Below are 14,248 nucleotides of genomic sequence, written 5' to 3'. Positions count from 1 at the left end.
TCTTGGTGCTTTGGATACTGTGCACAATGTTGGCTGCCGATTGTGCTGACATTCTCCTACATAACATAGTAGATGACGGCAGAAAAAGACCAGAATGGTCCATCCAGTCTGCCCAACCTAATTCAATTTAATTTTTTAAAATGTTTTTTTTCTTCTTAGCTATTTCTGGGCAAGAATCCAAAGCTTTACCCTGTACTGTGCTTGGGTTCCAACTGCCGAAATCTCAGTTAAGACTTACTCCAGCCCATCTACACCCTCCCAGCCACTGAAGCCCTCCCCAGCCCATCCCCCACCAAACGGCCATATACAGACACAGACCGTGCAAGTCTGCCTAGTACTGGCCTTAGTTCAATATTTAATATTATTTTCTGATTCTAAATCTTCTGTGTTCATCCCACGCTTCTTTGAACTCAGTCACAGTTTTACTCTCCACCACCTCTCTCGGGAGCGCATTCCAGGCATCCACCACCCTCTCTGTAAAGTAGAATTTCCTAACATTGCCCCTGAATCTACCACCCCTCAACCTCAAATTATGTCCTCTGGTTTTACCATTTTCCTTTCTCTGGAAAAGATTTTGTTCTACGTTAATACCCTTCAAGTATTTGAACGTATGAATCATATCTCCCCTGTCTCTCCTTTCCTCTAGGGTATACATATTCCTGTTGGATAAGCATGGTTCAATCTGCTGTATCGTATTGTTCGTCAACATTTTCTGAGATTCCTTATTTTGTGCAGCTTATTTGTATCGTGCCTTGTTAACATTTCCTGTTCTTGCTGTATATTAAAATCAATAAAATCTTTGAACTAAAAAAAAAACCTAAAATAAAATTTTTTAAAAGCTGTACAACTCATTGACCTCCAGCATTGCTACCTGGTCTTTCCTACCCCCTTATCTCCCCTTACGTCCATTAAACATAACATAAGAACATAAGAATAGCCATACTGGGTCAAAGCAATAGTCCTGTTTCCACAGTGGACACCAGGTCACAAGTACCTGGCAGAAACCCAAAGAGTAGCAACATTCCAGAATCTCAGAGAATAGCAAGATTCTAGAACCCCAAAGCGGAGCAGCATTCCATACAGAATCCCCAAAGAGTAGCAAGATTCTGGAACCCCAAATAGTAGCAGTATTCCATACAGAATCCCCAAAGAGTAGCAACATTCCAGAATCTCAGAGAATAGCAAGATTCTAGAACCCCAAAGAGTAGCAAGATTCCCGAACCCCAAATAGTAGCAGCATTCCATGCAGAATCCCTAAAGAGTAGCAACATTCTATGCGGAATCCCCAAATAGGAGCAGCATTCCAGAATCTGAGAGAATAGCAAGATTCTGGAACCCCAATATTATCAGCATTCCATACAGAATCCCCAAAGAGTAGCAAGATTCCATACTAGCGTTCCAGGGCAAGCGGTTCCTTCCCCCAATGTCTATCTCAATAGTGTAAGAACATAAGAATAGCCATAGTGGGTCAGACCAATGGTCCATCTTGCCCTGTATCCTGTTTCCACATTGGCCAATCCAGGTCACATGTTCCTGGCAAAAATGCAAAGAGTAACGACATTGCACACTACCGATCCAGGGCAAGCTGTGACCTCCATTCTTTCATCATGCTATTGCCACCTGTACTCTTCTGTACCATTGTAATGTCAGCCTCTACAATTTGGGGGTTATTTTACGATAGGCTGCCCATGGGAGAAGCCGAGTGTGAAGCCTGTTTTACAAAGGCTCCCTAAATCAGCAAATATTCCTATGCTTTTTGGGAGCAAGTGTAAGCTTGTACAAGCGTGTGCATCTCCACAGATTTGCTGTATATTTTGTAAAATGTGCCCATACACACGCCACAGCTCTACCTTCGCACTCCCAGGAATGGCTGTACACAGATGACGGTATGGAAGACCAAAGTGTTCTTTCTTTCTCAGATGCAGCTGCACAAATTTCTAAAAAGCCCTTTTCTGTATGTAGGCTGTACACACCCACATCATCTCCCCCAATCTTGTTATATTTGGATTAGGTCTTTCTGGTGGCCTCTCTGTTGGCCTATCCCATGTAGATCTGAGCCTCTGACTCTCTCATGTTAAACACGTTAAAGTCCAGAAAAAGGAGGACGGTTTGAGACATCCGGGTTTTGCTTCCATTGCTTTCGCCCAGATGTCTCTATTTGTCCTCCTTTCAGTAGAAGTAAAACCCGGCTGTCTCAATCCGTCCTCCTTTTTCTGGAGCCTTATGGTAACCCTACGTTCAACATGTTTGCCTTGTCTCAATTAGATTATAAACTCTATGCATCAGAGACTGTTTCCATTTTGGGGCAATGCTGCAGACACTTAACAGCAAGTCAGGATAAGAGCCCAGAATGCTTGGACTTGGCTGCTGAAAACCAGCGATACAGAGAGTGGTTAACTGGGGGGGGGGGAGGGAGTACTGTGCCTGCCCCTTCCCTGTGTGTTATACTGCCACAGTAGTGCAATTGATTCTAGGTGAAACTTTGTACCTTTCCTTCCATCTTGGGTAAGTACCAACTCCAAATGAAACGGAGCACATTGACCTCTCTTTCAAATCATTCTGGAATTTTCTCAGTAAGGCAAATTTGGAAGCAGCAGCTGAGTTCTTCCACTTCATCTGCAGAACCTACGTCCCCAACATCCCTTCTGCTGGTGGACTCTCTTCCTCTGCCTTCCCTCCCCTCCCTTGGCCACCCCAGCATGTCACTCTGCCCCCTCCATGGCTTCCACCAGCTTTACGAGACCTTCAGATGTGTGAAAGCAACCTATTAACATGACAAATGAACAACGAGAGGTTTGACATCATTGCTGAAATATTTCCTTTGTCCCTTGGCATTTGACTTTTGTCAGCTTCATACCTAAATCCCAAGTGGTTGCCAAGCATCAGAGATACAGCCACAGGCTTAAATGGGCAGCATTTCTGTGGGGATTTATAATGCTTTAAATCTCTTTCAACCTTATTTTCTCTTGCCTGAATGGTGTTGGATAAGGAATTCTCTTTGGAGCTAAGCTATCCCAACATTTCGCTCCCCCCCAGCAGCAAATAAAGCCACAGAAGAGCGAGAGCAGGGCATCAGGGGTTAATGCGCAGTACTGCTGAGCTTAGCAGGAGCTCGGGAAGGAGAGGGTGACTAGTCTTCCCCTCGCAGGTGCTTGTCACCCTGCAGTTCTGCATACTTACCATTTCAGGGAAAAAAAATGAAATAATAAAAATAGTCTAAGTGGAGTAAGCATTTCTCTTTGGCGTGCTCTTTTTGCCGCTAATTAGAACCATTTATGGCTGTGAGGAGATGGGGGGGGGGGATCGTATTATAATCATCTGCCCAAGTGTTTTGAATAAATGCACAGATACATTCACTGAAAGGAAAGTTCTGTATTTTAGATAAAGACTCAGATCTAACCCCCCCCCTCCCCACACTCACATCTATCATTATTTCATTTATTCTCTAGATATTTAGGAGAAGGAGAAGCAATGCACCAGGACTAGAAGGGCCCGTATATCCCCCTCCCCCCCCCCCCAGCATCACCTACCAGATTTCTCTCTTTTTGGATGATACCAAAATCTGCAATAGAGCAGACACGCCGGATGGTGTGAATAACATGAAGAAAGACCTGGCGAAGCTTGAAGAATGGTCTGAAATTTGGCAGCTAAGAAATGCAAGGTCATGCATTTGGGCTGCAAAAACCCAAGGGAACGGTACAGTGTAGGGGGTGAAGAGCTTATGTGCACGACAGAAGTGCGGGACTTGGGTGTGATTGTATGTGATGGTCTTAAGGTGGCCAAACAGCTTGAAAAGGTGACGGCGAAAGGTAGAAGGATGCTAGGTTGCTTAGGGAGAGGGAGGTATTGATGCCCCTTTATAAGACTCTGCTGAGACCTCATTTAGAAAATTGTGTACAGTTCTGGAGACCTTCAAAAAGATATAAATATGCTGGAGTCAGTCCAGAGCTTTGCCATAAGGTGTATGGTGACAGACTTCAAAATCTCAATCCCCCTGATATTCAATCTGTGTCAGTCAGTGTTGGCCTGTTGGTCTGTGTCCAGGCGCTTGCACTGAATTATGGGGGCCTGATTCTGGGTGGCCAGGTCACCTGCAGCGTATGTAGGCCTGGCTGATTTTTAGACAGGCCCACATAAGATTTATGAAGGCCCCCAGCTGAATATCAGGCTGGGACCTGGCTACGTATTTTTCTTTATCCTCAAAAGGCCTCCACCCCCCCCCCCCTCCCTGTGTCAAAGTTCACTCCCCTGCTGTCTACCCTCTCTTTGGCAACAGGAGTAGAGAATGACACGGGGGAAAAAATAATCACCGTTCCCACCCTGTCCCCATGAGCTTGTCCCCATCCCTGCCCCGTCCCCACGAGCTCAGTTCCCATCCACACAAGCCTCGAATAGTTATGAATTTATAATGAACTTATTTTATTAAAGTATAAAAAGAGACAATATTCTGTACAATTATCATTTTATAAACACAAATAATACAGAGCAAGGATCAGCAAAACCCCTGTCTCCCCTCCCTTTCACAAATATCCCCTCCACTATTGTGGAAACTGAACAAACCAAATTACTACAGAATGCTACATAGAAAAATCAAGCTAAGAGAATACTTCAGTCACACATGGCACAAATAGTGTTAGGGGAGAGCAACTGCCCCCTGGTCAGAGAGAGAGCCCTAAGCCAGCTGGAAGCTAAAGAAGCACAGCCTGGGCTTTGCGGTTCCCAGTTATGTCTAATACCAGCTCTAGCAGGATACATATTTCAAATCTGAAATATTCTAATCACAAAATATAAAATAAATTTATTTTTTCTACCTTTTGTTGTCTGGTAATTTTATTCTTCAAATCACATCGATCTCAGGCTTTGGGCTTGGGTTCCTTCTGTCTTCATTGTGGCATAGCTGGCTCCTGAAGGTAAAATAGGCCCAAGAGGAGATGCCGAGTCTGACATGGGCACAATGTTTTACCACAGGAGCAAGACTTTTTACCACTTCCATGGGGCAGTGAAAGGTGTTATCCCTATTCCCGTGGGGCGGTGAAAGGTCTTGTCCCCATTCCCATGGGGCAGTGAGAGGTCTTGTCCCCATTCCTGCGGTAAACCAGTTGCAAATGTCCCCATTACTGCGGTGACCACGGTTTACCGCGGTAAACGGTCCCCATGTCATTCTCTAAGCAGGAGTGAAGCACCCCGCCCCCTCCACTCCTGCCTTCTTATGGTACCTTTGCAAAATGGTCACAGCAGCCTCTTGTGGCAGCTCATGGTACTACACAATATGCAACACTGGCTGGTTAAGTTAATAGCAGCCAAGGATAGGTTGATTATTTACATGACTCAATTTGGACACTCAATTTAGCTAGCCAACGCTTAAATATTCATGGCTAGCTGCTAACTGTGATATTCAATGAGCGATAGCCAGCTATGTCAGTTAATCAGCCAAATGCTATTTAACTGACCATAAGCCATTCCTGACTGAATATCGGGGGAATATTTTATGCATGGTGAAGTGAGCTTCATCTTCATTCTGTGTGTATGAAAAAACTAGGTATTCTTTTAATACTGAATGATTGATCTGCACTAATCTGACTTGTCTAGTTTTTCCAATGGAGTGTACTGAGCTGCCTTTTCTTAGGTTGGCCCTTATGTGACTCCTAGAAGTTAGTACTATTATGGTGTGATAGAATTACTTTACAGGTTCTGAGTGAATTTTGCATTAATTTACAATATAGAAACATAGAAACATGTTGGCAGATAAAGGCCAAATGGCCCATCCAGTCTGCCCATCCGCAGTAAGCATTATCTCTTCCTCTCTCTAAGAGATCCCACATGACTATCACAAGCTTTCTTGAAATCAGACACAGTCTCTGCCTCCACCACTTCTTCCGGGAGACTGTTCCATGCATCTACCACCCTTTTTGTAAAAAAGAGTCTCCTTATATCACTCCTGAGCCTCTCACCTCTTAACTTCATCCTCTGCCCTCTCATTCCAGAGCTTCCTTTCAAATGAAAGAGACTCGACTCATGCGCATTTACATCACGCAGGTATTTAAACGTCTCTATCATATCTCCCTTCTCCCACCTTTCCTCCAAAGCATACAGATTGAGATCTTTAACTCTGTCCCCATACGCCTTATCACGAAGACCACGCACCATTTTAGTAGCCTTTCTCTGGACCGACTCCATCCTTTTTATATCTTTTTGAAGGTTTGGCCTCCAGAATTGCACACAATATTCTAAATGAGGTCTCACCAGAGTCTTATACAAGGGCACAAATACTTCCTTTTTCCTACTGGCCATAACTCTTCCAATCCACCCTATCATCCTTCTAGCTTTCGCCATCACCTTTTCAACCTGTTTGACCACCTTAAGATCATCACATACAATCACACCCAAGTCCTGCTCTTCTGTCGTGCACATAAGCTCTTCACTCCCCAATCTGTACCATACCCTTGGGTTTTTGTAGCCCAAATGCATGACCTTGCATTTCTTAGCATTAAATTTTAGCTGCCAAATTTCAGACCATTCTTCAAGCTTCGCCAGGTCTTTCTTCATGTTATTCACACCATCCGGCGTGTCTGCTCTATTGCAGATTTTGGTATCATCCGCAAAGAGGCAAATCTTACCTGACAGCCCTTCAGCAATATCGTTTATAAAAATGTTAAAAAGAACAGGCCCAAGAACAGAACCTTGAGGCACACCACTGGTAACATCCCTAAGGTGACCATGCGTCCCATTTTGAACGGGACAGTCCCGTTTTCGGATCCCCTGTCCCGTTGTCCCCACACACAGCTTTGAGATGCCAAAATGTCCCATTTTCAGAGACAGCGTCCCGAAGCTGTGCGCGGGGACAACGGGACAGGCGATTGCATTCTGTCCCTCCCATGCCGCACCAAAAAAAAAAAGCCTCCCTCCAGGCACGATTTAAACTTCCCCCGGTCCACCGCTGCTGCTGCTCCTCTGCTTACCTCCCTGCCACTACTCGCATCCGGAAGCCTTCTTCTCGATGTCAATTCTGACATTGGAGAGAATGTTCCGGGCCAGCCAATCGCTGCCTGGCTGGCCCGGAACGTCCTCTCCTATGTCAGAATTGATGTCGGGAAGAAGGCTTCTGGGCGCGATTAGCGTCAGGGAGGTAGGCAGAGGAGCAGCGGCGGTGGACCGGAGGAAGTTTAAATCGGGCCTAGAGGGAGGCTTTTGTTTTCTGCGGAGGGGGGGGGAAGGAGGTAGGCAGGCAGGCTGGCTGGCTGGCTGGCTTTGGGGGAAGGAGGTAGATAGGCAGGCTTTGGGGGAGGCAGGCAGGCTGGCTCTGGGGGAGGTAGGCAGACAGACTGGCTTTGGGGGAGGCTAGTTTTGGGGGAGGTAGGCCGGCAGGCTTTTTGGGAGGTGGTGGGACCAAGACTGGAAGGCAGTGAGGGGACATAGGAAGGAGGGATGAAGGAAGGAGAGAAAACGGCAAAGAAGGGGGGGTTGTAAGTAGAAGAAAGACTAGAGAGATAAAGGCCTGGACCAAAGGGGAAAGACAGGAGGCAGAAGCAGGACTTTGGGAGGTGCAGACAGAGGGGGGGGGGAGCCCCTGAGGAAGAGCAGAGAGAGGCAAGATCATAACAGAGGAGGGAGAGAGAGAAAGGGAGACCTGGAAAAAAGGTACAAAGGGGAACTGAGACTGGATCTGGGGGCACTAAGGACATAGAAAGGAGGCGCTGGGGACACTGTAGCTGAAAAGAGAGTGTTATCTTATTTCGTTAAATGCCAATTTGCATAAATGAAATTCTATGTTTATTGACCTTGTTTCAGAAAGAAAGTTTGGATAGATTCCTAGAAGAAAAAGGGATTGAAGGGTATAGATAGGTATAGACCACTACTCAGGCGATGGGCCTGATGGGCCGCCGCGGGAGCGGACCGCTGGGCAGGATGGACCTATGGTCTGCCTCAGCGGAGGCAACTTCTTATGTTCTTATGTTCTTACTGGGGGCACTAAGGACATAGGAAGGAAGGAGGGAGGGAATAGAAAGGGACAACTGCTGGGCCTGAGTGCAGAAAGAAATGAAAGATAGGATGCACAGTCAGAAGGAAACGCAACCAGAGACTCATGAAATCACCAGACAGCAAAGGTTGGAAAAATGATTTTATTTTCAATTTAGTGATAAAAATGTGTCAGTTTTGAGAATTTATATCTGCTGTCTATATTTTGCACTATATTTGTCTATTTTTCTGTAGTTACTGAGGTGACATGGTTGAAACCCCCCCAAATATAAATGATAATTAACATTTTCTCTGTGTATAGGGTGCTTTGTGTTTTTTTAAATTTTATGGTTACCATTATGAAATAATAAGATATATTGTGTACATGAAAAATGAATGGAAGAAATTGGGGGCGGGGCTAGGGTGGGATTGGGGGCGTGAGTAGGGTGGGGCTAGGGCGGGATTGGGGGTGGGGGTGGGACTGAATATTAATAGATGTCCCGTTTTGATGAAAAAAATAAATGGTCACGTTAAAAATCCCTTTCCTCAGAGCCATCTCCATTGACCAATACCTTCTGTCTTCCACTCAACCAGTTCCTTATCCAGCCTGTCACATTGGGACCCATCCCAAGCGCACTCAGTTTATTTATTAGACATCTGTATGGAACACTGTCAAAGGCTTTGCTAAAATCTAAATACACTGCATCTAGTGCACACACTCCCTCTATCCAATTCTCTTGTCACCCAGTCAAAGAAATTGTTGTAATGTGAAGGAGGGTGAGGCCAGAGCCTAGAATAAATGGAGCCACAAAGGGGGTTAAGGTAAACAGAGAATACTATTTTTGCAATGTGGTAGGTTTGGGGAAATCCTGGAGCGTGGTGTGTAATGTTCGGGACTATGTGTGTGTATCAGATGCATCAGAGGCATCTATAAGTTCCCTGAGTGCTAGGCACATGCCAAAGGTGCTTGGGGCATAACTGCAAAGGCAGCGTACATGTGTACGCATTTAGAATTTCAGCATGCCAACTAATAGTCTATAGTGGCTTTGGTGGGGCCTGGCCTGAAGCTGTTAGAGAAATGTCAGTAAGCACGCTCCATCATAGGGTCTACGTCTTGGCAAACGAAAGACAATAGCAAGCAGAAATGAATACCCAACATTGCACCACATTTCGCCCTTGGGATGCGTCTTGGTGGCAGCATCTTGATGCCAAGTTACAGAATTGCTCCCCTCGGTCAATGGGGAGTTACTTGACTTGTCCATGATCTCAAGGTCCACCAGTGGGAGCTGAACCCTGGCTTCCCTGCTCTAACCATCAGGTACATCTAAGACGGATAATACATATTGCAGACATGTTTGGTAACTCAAAATAAGGCAGCAGATCTGAAGCCTGGTGGCCATTTGGCAACTTCCCCAAAACATTAAGAGGCAAATAATTTTATGACTGCCAGTAACCAAAGGATTTCTGTTAGTGTTGCCGCACACCACAGTTCACATGGCCAACTGGAAGATGCTGGAGTGGTGGTGGTGGGGGAGGTGGTTAAGGCTGACTGGGAGCAAAAATACCTGCATATATTCCCAGAATCCTGCAAATATCATTCTGTTTCATATGTTGTATTATATTGATGCCAAAAAGGGAGCCCAAGGAGGCCTCAGTGATGAGACAATCAAGGCACAACAAAGGAGTCGTGAGGACGAGATGTCAATAATTCAGCCACGGATGTAAAGTTCAAAGTTCACTTTATTGAAGACTCGACACTGACAGTGGTTCGGCATCTAGGCCTTTGGCAAGAGTCTCAATGGCTGGTGGTTCTGTCACATAAATCGAGCATTCAGTGCAGGTCAAATTTAAAGGAACAGGAAACTATCTGGTGTCCAAAGCGAAGATGTGCATTATTTGATTTTTCTAGTACATAATTCCCTGGAATGTATTCAGTGTGCACAAAACCATCAGGAACTGAGGCACTGGAGAGGGGAAGCATTTATTCAAGGCAGCTGACAAATTTCCATACGTAATAAAATAGGCAAGAAAGACGTAGATCAGGGGTAGGGCACTCCGGTCCTCCAGAGCCGTATTCCAGTCGGGTTTTCAGGATTGCCCCAATGAATATGCATTGAAAGCAGTGCATGCAAATAGATCTCATGCAGATTCATTGGGGCAATCCTGAAAACCCGATTGGATTCCGGCCCTCGAAGACCGGAGTTAGGCTATGTGACCCCCCCCCCCCCCACCTTCTTGGTACGCCTGAAGAAGGAGATGTTGGTCTCCCAAAGTTACCAAAATTAGTTCAATAAAAAGATTACCTTATTTCCATTTTCTATTTATAAATATTTATCAACACAACTACAATACTACTTTCATGCTAAAGCAGGGGTAGGGAACTCCGGTCCTTGAGAGCCGTATTCCAGTCGGGTTTTCAGGATTGCCCCAATGAATATGCATGAGATCTATTTGCATGCACTGCTTTCAATGCCTATTCATTGGAGCAATCCTGAAAACCCGACTGGAATACGGCTCTCGAGGACCGGAGTTCCCTACCCCTGACGTAGATCAATTAAAGTAAAATACAAACTTACACTATTCTGTCTATTCTTAAGTACCATTTAATAAACCATTTCCCAATAAAAACATTACACCACAACTTACATAGTCACTTAAAAAAAAGCTTGAAGAAACAGATGCTGTAGCAGTGCCAGAGCCACACAATGAAAGGGTCCTTTCATCCTGTGTTCAAGGTGACCCCCATTGGCCCTGCTAACATAAATGTTGCCCCTCCCCTCCCAGATTTTAACCTGCTTCATTATGCCCCACCCCGTCCTGGTCTCGCCCCAGCCTCGCTCCCTTTTAGCCTCCTCAAACATCTGAGTCCCAGACCAACCTTCATTTGCTTTCTGAACTCTCAGGGGGTTTCCAGCATTCCCAAATCTAACCACAGTTTGTTCCATTTCGTGGGACCAATCCCCCCAAATGATCAGAGTGGGATCAGCCCCCTCACATGATCGGACCTAAGATGATTCATCGTGGCCGTTTCAGTGAATTGGCTGCGATGAATCGTTCAATGCACCCCCAGCCCCCAACATTTTCAGCATTTGTCCCCCCCAATTAGCCCCTCCCCCTCTCCTCCCTGTTCGTGATCCAGCACCTCTGAGAAAATGCTGCTTTCCATGTAATCCATCCTCACAGACGGGATCAGAGGCCAATCCAACGGGGAGGAAAAAGGCAGAGCCTCATCCCCTGACCCCTACCAAGATCAGCAAAAGTGAGTTAAGCCCCAGTCTGGAATCGGAATGGGACGATTCATTGCAGCCACGCTGAAATGTCCCACAATGAATCGCCCCATTCCGAAAATGAGCAGGTGGGAGTAATTTTCTTAAATCATTCAACACCTCTTAGCTCAGGGCCTGGTCCATAAAAGCAAGTCTGTATGGGTAACCAGTGCAAATCCAGCAGCTGTGGGTTTCTATGGTCACATCTAGGTGTCCCCCTTCACCTCTCTGTGTTTTGAACCCATTGAATGTCAAGCCACATCCAATTTATCCAGCCCTTCTGCAGAAAAAGTACCCACTGATGCTTCCTTAAGGTTATGTGTTGCTCAGGATTTATTGTTTTGCTTTGAGCACAGCTTCCCTTTGCTAGCTCACAAGCCACTCTTTTAGGCAATTGCCTATATTGTCTTGGCTAAGCCAGATGTGCGCCCACTGAAGAATGACCACTGTCTGAGGAGTCTCCAGGACCCAGTACAGAGAAGAAAGGGGGTATTCAGACTGCAGAGAGACGGTACTGACATCTCAGGGAAGTGATTGCTGAAAAGGCCTTTCTTCAGTTTAGAAGCAATATTTGGAACGAAACATTAAACTCTGAGCTGTTCCTTATGATCCTCATTTTTACTTAGTGCATAAACTGTTTTCCTCTCTCTCTCTCTCTCTCACAGTTGGTGATTTAGTGTAGACAAATTCAGATTTGTGGCTGAGGAATTCATTAGTGTACAAACCAAGTGGGCCTGAGTTTCTTTCTAAAGCAACCTGATTTAAAACCTCTCTGTACCAGTATGATTCTCTACCTCCTAAGACTGCTCCAGTCTGATTCTGTAAAATTGAAAACGAGATCTAGATTAGAGGTCTGCACGGGAACGGGGATCGCGGGAATCCCCCCTTAACCCACGGGACTCCCACGGGGATGGAAGGCTTTGGAAGCAGGGTTCGTCCATATAATATAATCGACATGTCAGCCTTAGTAAAAGAGGGGGTTTATAAGTTAATTACCTGAACATAAAACAAAAAAAGGGTTCCACCAAAGAGATTCCACAAGGAAAACAGCAAAAGAAACTGTGGAATTGATGATCCTGTCAGAAGCAATTGCTGCTTTTTAAGGAGACGGGCGGGGATGGAGGTAATTCCTTGTGAGGATGAGTGAGGATGGAGAGGATCCTGACGGGGACGGGTGGGGACGGAGAGGATCCTGGCGGAGACGGGTGGGGACGGAGAGGATCCTGGCGGGGATGGGTGGGATTTCTGTCCCCGTGCAACTCTCTAATCTAGATCCTTTGTCGGTATCTACCAAAAACTTAGAAACACACCAAGCAAGTGAAACTCCATGGAAAAGAAATGGTCCACTTCTCTCAGAACAGCCGTGATCTACGTAAATGTTATTTCCCACTCTGCTGATACACAGAGGTCCCATTTGTACATGAGATACAGCCAAAGGTGCAGGCGGTGTACCTTTAAATAGGTAGCTTTAGAAATAAGCACGCCCTACTTTCTCCTCCGTTTTTGAATCTACACCATTTCATTCGAGAAATAAGGACGTGAGGTCTGCCCATCCATAACCATCTTTCTCCCCCACCAATGGACTACTCCATTCCGCTCCACATAACCTCTCTCAATTCTTCTGGAGTTCAAGACCCGGCTGCAACCCTCACCTTGGCTTTGCAGAGTCAGATCAGCCAGTAACTTAAATCTCATGTGACTAGTTGGCAGCTGGTAAAGGCCTTCCTGTAAGAAGCTGGCATGAGAATGAATGCAGATGGACTTAGGCCTGAAGAGGTCGCTGGTAGGCACAGAAGTAGTGTGGGCTTCATTCTGTAAGCACTCACACACTCATGCCCAACAATTCTCCCAAGTTAGTGCTTCCTTCCTCCCTCCCTTTTGTGGCCTATCTTCATACCCCCTCCATTCTGTGTCCTGAGTTTGTGCCCCCCTGCCTGCCTTCCAGCCTTTGTCCCAAATTTCCCCCCCTCCTTTCTCTCTTTGTCCATGATCTTGTCCCCTCTCTCCCTTACTTGCTACAATGCACTCACTCCCTTCATGGCCGTCCAGCTTGGCTGCTCCTTCCTGCCTTCAGATTTTATATGTGGCAAGAATGTGCATGAATGCCAGTTTCTAGTCATGTACATACATATGTGGATACATTCACATGTAAATGACACAGACTTTGTGGGTGGGCATTCACATGGAGGACTTTGGGCGGAGCCTGGGTGGGGCACAGTATAAATTCCTATAATCTACAATCTAGCCATGAACATAAGAACATAAGAATTGTCACTGCTTGGTCAGACCAATGGTCCATCGTGCCCAGCAGTCCGCTTCCGCGGTAGCCCTTAGGTCAAAGACCAGTGCCCTGACTGAGTCTAGCCTTACCTGCGTACGTTCTGGTTCAGCAGAAACTTGTCCAACTTTGTCTTGAATCCCTGGAGGGTGTTTTCCCCATAACAGACTCCAGAAGAGCGTTTCAGTTTTCTACCACCCTCTGGGTGAAGAAGAACTTCCTTAAGTTTGTACGGAATCTATCCCCTTTTAACTTTAGAGAGTGCCCTCTCATTCTCCCTACCTTCTATATCGGCTCTGTTGCTGCTGTGTTCGTGTCTTAACTATAAGCACACTTTTGGCCTCTTACACTACTTATAAAGAAAAATAGGCACCTACTTTTCTTATAGCCCCTCTCATCTACTAAGATCCGAGGACAAAAGTCTTCTTACTCTACCTTCTCTGAGAGCCATAAATACAAGGCGTAATACCCTTTCTCTCCTCTTTCCTATATTGATTACACTTCCTCCTGTTTCCATGTTCATGCCTTTGTCTACTAAATTATTTGAATGCCTTCCCCATTTTTATTGTACATCACTTTGAAATTCTGAAAAAGCGATTTAATCAAACTCTTAAATAAACTTGAAACTTCACGGAATAGTCTTCAAATAGGCATTTTGCTGGCATTTAAATGTAGGCACCCCCTATGGAATAACCCCCACATGAACAAAATCTCTAGTTCTGGAGACTGCACCATTCAATTAGATAGA

At 45.6% G+C, this 14,248-nt stretch overlaps 1 protein-coding gene across 1 annotated transcript in view; it reads left to right on the top strand.

Moving 5' to 3' along the window:
- The window catches only part of ASIC4 (acid sensing ion channel subunit family member 4), a 311,699-nt gene that overhangs the window by 70,287 nt on the left and 227,164 nt on the right, over positions 1–14,248 (top strand). The gene's annotated exons all lie outside the window — the stretch shown is intronic.

Source organism: Geotrypetes seraphini, chromosome 5, assembly GCF_902459505.1.
Source record: "Geotrypetes seraphini chromosome 5, aGeoSer1.1, whole genome shotgun sequence".
NCBI classification, from domain to species: Eukaryota; Metazoa; Chordata; class Amphibia; order Gymnophiona; family Dermophiidae; genus Geotrypetes; species Geotrypetes seraphini.
This window is presented reverse-complemented; position numbering and strand designations above follow the sequence as displayed.